The sequence below is a fragment of the Centroberyx gerrardi genome, chromosome 11 (genome assembly GCF_048128805.1).
Source record: "Centroberyx gerrardi isolate f3 chromosome 11, fCenGer3.hap1.cur.20231027, whole genome shotgun sequence".
NCBI lineage: Eukaryota > Metazoa > Chordata > Actinopteri > Beryciformes > Berycidae > Centroberyx > Centroberyx gerrardi.
In genome coordinates this window covers 238,821-241,758 of record NC_136007.1, presented here as the reverse complement: position 1 = coordinate 241,758, position 2,938 = coordinate 238,821, and the positions used below count along the sequence as shown (strand labels likewise).

Sequence of the window (2,938 nt, the reverse complement as noted above, 5' to 3'; positions counted from 1 at the left end):
CCTGAAATACTGTTACCTGTTCACATTAAACTCCTTATGTGTCACACCCATAGACTCTAAAAAAAGATGGACGTAGTGAGTGTGACATCACCCACAGGTTTCTGAAGGGCCGTTTTGAAGCCAAAAGTTGGGGTTTATGAGCGCCGCCATATTGACATTTTTTGGAGCTGGAGAAGCCAGAGCGAAGCCGGGGGTTTCCCACAGCACCACCTGCTATTGGTCCATGATCGGCAACCTGCGCGATCACTGGATAGGCGACCTGTCAATTACTCGGAAAACTACCCCGTTTTATAACCATTATATCCCGGTAATGATGCAAGTATTTTGAAAATGGCCATATGGACACATATTAGAAGAAGTAAAACTAGCTACTGAGACCATAACCTATTGTCAAATAAAAATGTATAGGGTTAGGGTAGGGGATGATAACCACGATCAGTTCGTTAAGGATCAGTTATTCTTGAATAACTTTTGCTGAAGGTCGTAGAGACCTGGAACCAAGGTGCATGTATAGTATGTCGGGCAAGACCAACGCGGAAGTCTTGGCCTCGAGTCTCTATGACCATGACCTTCCGTTCCGGAGATACAGGGTTTGCACCAATAGTGGTGCGTTCCTCAAAGGTTCGCGAGAATCCAACGTCCAAGCGAAATTGCACAAAGTGTCGAGGGCAAAGTTGTCCCCCCAGAAAGTGTTTATGAGCACGTTGCGGGCCATTTGGAGTCGATTGGTTAGGGTTAGGAGAGAAATAGTTTTAATTCTGTCTCCGGAGACAGAATTAAAACCCTAATCCTAACCCTTTACGAGATGCCAAAGCTGGCCTTACGACCTAGCTGGTGGGGCCGCCAATGATAAATATGGGATGGTTGGTCGTGCGAAAAGTCGCCACGGCATGCGGAGCCGTTGCAACACGACGCACGCGGACGCACACCCATTGGGATTGCATTGGGGCCGTTTTAAAGAGCCGGCTTTTTTAGATCTCGTCATTCTGGCCATAAAAACTCTTAACAAACATGGCCTGACGCCGGCTGCCCTGCCTGCAGTCGACCGGCAGGTGGCGCTGTGATTTGCTCCGAGCCGATTTGCATATCATTTACATACGCAGGCCGGCTTTATGCCCTAGTGGACGTGGGTTCGCGCACGTGTAGGTATTGACACCTAGCAAAGCCGGTACATCTTGGTACACCCCTGATAGCTTGTCTGGTGCCCTACACACTTCAACAGTAGGTACCGTTTTTACCTTGTGGTATTTAAGTAACATTGGTGGAATTATTTATTTGATAACAGTGTCGCAGTGCTTCAGTGCATTTAACTGAATTGAACTATGGATGCTCTCCTGCGTAAATTTGAACCGATTTCTGTCATTCAAACTTCTCTTTCATCTGCAGTCTGATTGTTTATTCCCTGTGTCAATTGTGGTTTTATCACCAGTCAGTCAAAGGTGACGATTTGACATCCAATTGTTGGGTTTTTGCTGGTCGGGCTTGTCTTTAACCTCTCAAAGTTGTGTATAAGACTCATAATCAGAATCAGCTTTATTGGCCAAGTATGTACACATACAAGGAATTTGACTCCGGTTTCTCGTTGTTCTCAATATACTTACACAGAATAGATATACAGCTAAAAACAAGAACAAGATGAACAGAGGTAAACCTAAACATTTAACATTTAACTACTATGTACAAATGTCCTTTGTAAGCAAAGGACAATAGTGCAATGGTGCAGAGTGCAAAGATGCTGGAATAAATATGGAGTTGTTGGTGTAACAGGTTACATTATATACATAAGGTATTACACATTATATACATGGGGGGGGGGGTGATAATATACATGAGGTAGGTGTTACAGGTTTATTGCACAGGGATAGTTTCTGTCACTGTGTGACTGATTAAGTGTTCATCAGAGTGATGGCCTGTTGGAAGAAACTGTTCTTGTGTCTGCTTGTTTTGGCGTACAGTGTTCTGTAGAGCTTCCCAGAGGGGAGGAGCTGGAACAGGTTGTGTCCAGGGTGTGATGGGTCTGCAGTGATGTTTCCTGCCTGTTTCCTGACTCTGGAGATGTATAAGTCCTGAATGGAGGGCAGGTTGGCACCAATAAGGTGTGTGTAACTGCCTCACATTGTCAGTTAGGTGAAAAAGAAGTTTGGTTTAGGGTTAGGGTTAGGATAGGGGATGAAAACCACTCCGGGAGCGGGTTAGGTGAAGGAGAAGTTTGGTTTCGTCTCCGTAGGAGACGAAACTGAATGCACTGGCCATCACTGTGAGTCCCTGAGACCGATCAAGCCCCCCACCTGAGCCTAACCCCCCATCCGATTTCGTAGTGGTGGTGTGGGGTGTGGGGTGTTTTGTTCCATCAGTTTGATGCTGAAAAATTCCCCGTAGCCCGTGTGGGCCTGGGGTCAAACATAGGGGTGGGGTGCAGGCCCCTGGGGTCAAACATAGGGGTGGGGTGCAGGCCCCTAAAGGTCAGGAGCAGGGGTCAGAAATTGCCCACTGCTCCCCTGGATTTTTGGGGTCAAGAGTGTGGGTCAAATTGTGATCCCATGAAGGTTGGGGGCAGGGGTGGGGGTCAAAGGTTGGGGTTAGGGATAGGTAAAGGGTGGGGTTGAGGTTAGGGGATGGGTGTGGGTGTGGTTAAGGTTAGGGATTAGGGTGAGATAGGATTTAGATTTGGGAAAGGTGGGGTTGGGGTGAGGATATGGGTGGGGGTGGGGTTAAGGTTAGGGGTTTGGGGTTAGGTTGGGTTTAGGTGAGGGAAAAGGTGGGGTTGGGGTGAGGATATGGGTGGGGGTGGGGTTAAGGTTAGGGGTTGGGGGTTGGGTTGGGTTTAGGTGAGGGAAAAGGTGGGTTAGGGTTAGGGTTAGGGTTAGGGTTAGGGTTAGGGTTAGGGTTAGGGTTAGGGTTAGGGTTAGGGTTAGGGTTAGGTTAGGGTTAGGGTTAG

The 2,938-nt window shown here is 47.7% G+C and overlaps 1 protein-coding gene across 1 annotated transcript in view; it reads left to right on the top strand.

Moving 5' to 3' along the window:
- The window catches only part of pfdn1 (prefoldin subunit 1), a 326,057-nt gene that overhangs the window by 138,997 nt on the left and 184,122 nt on the right, over positions 1-2,938 (top strand). The window lies entirely within an intron of this gene.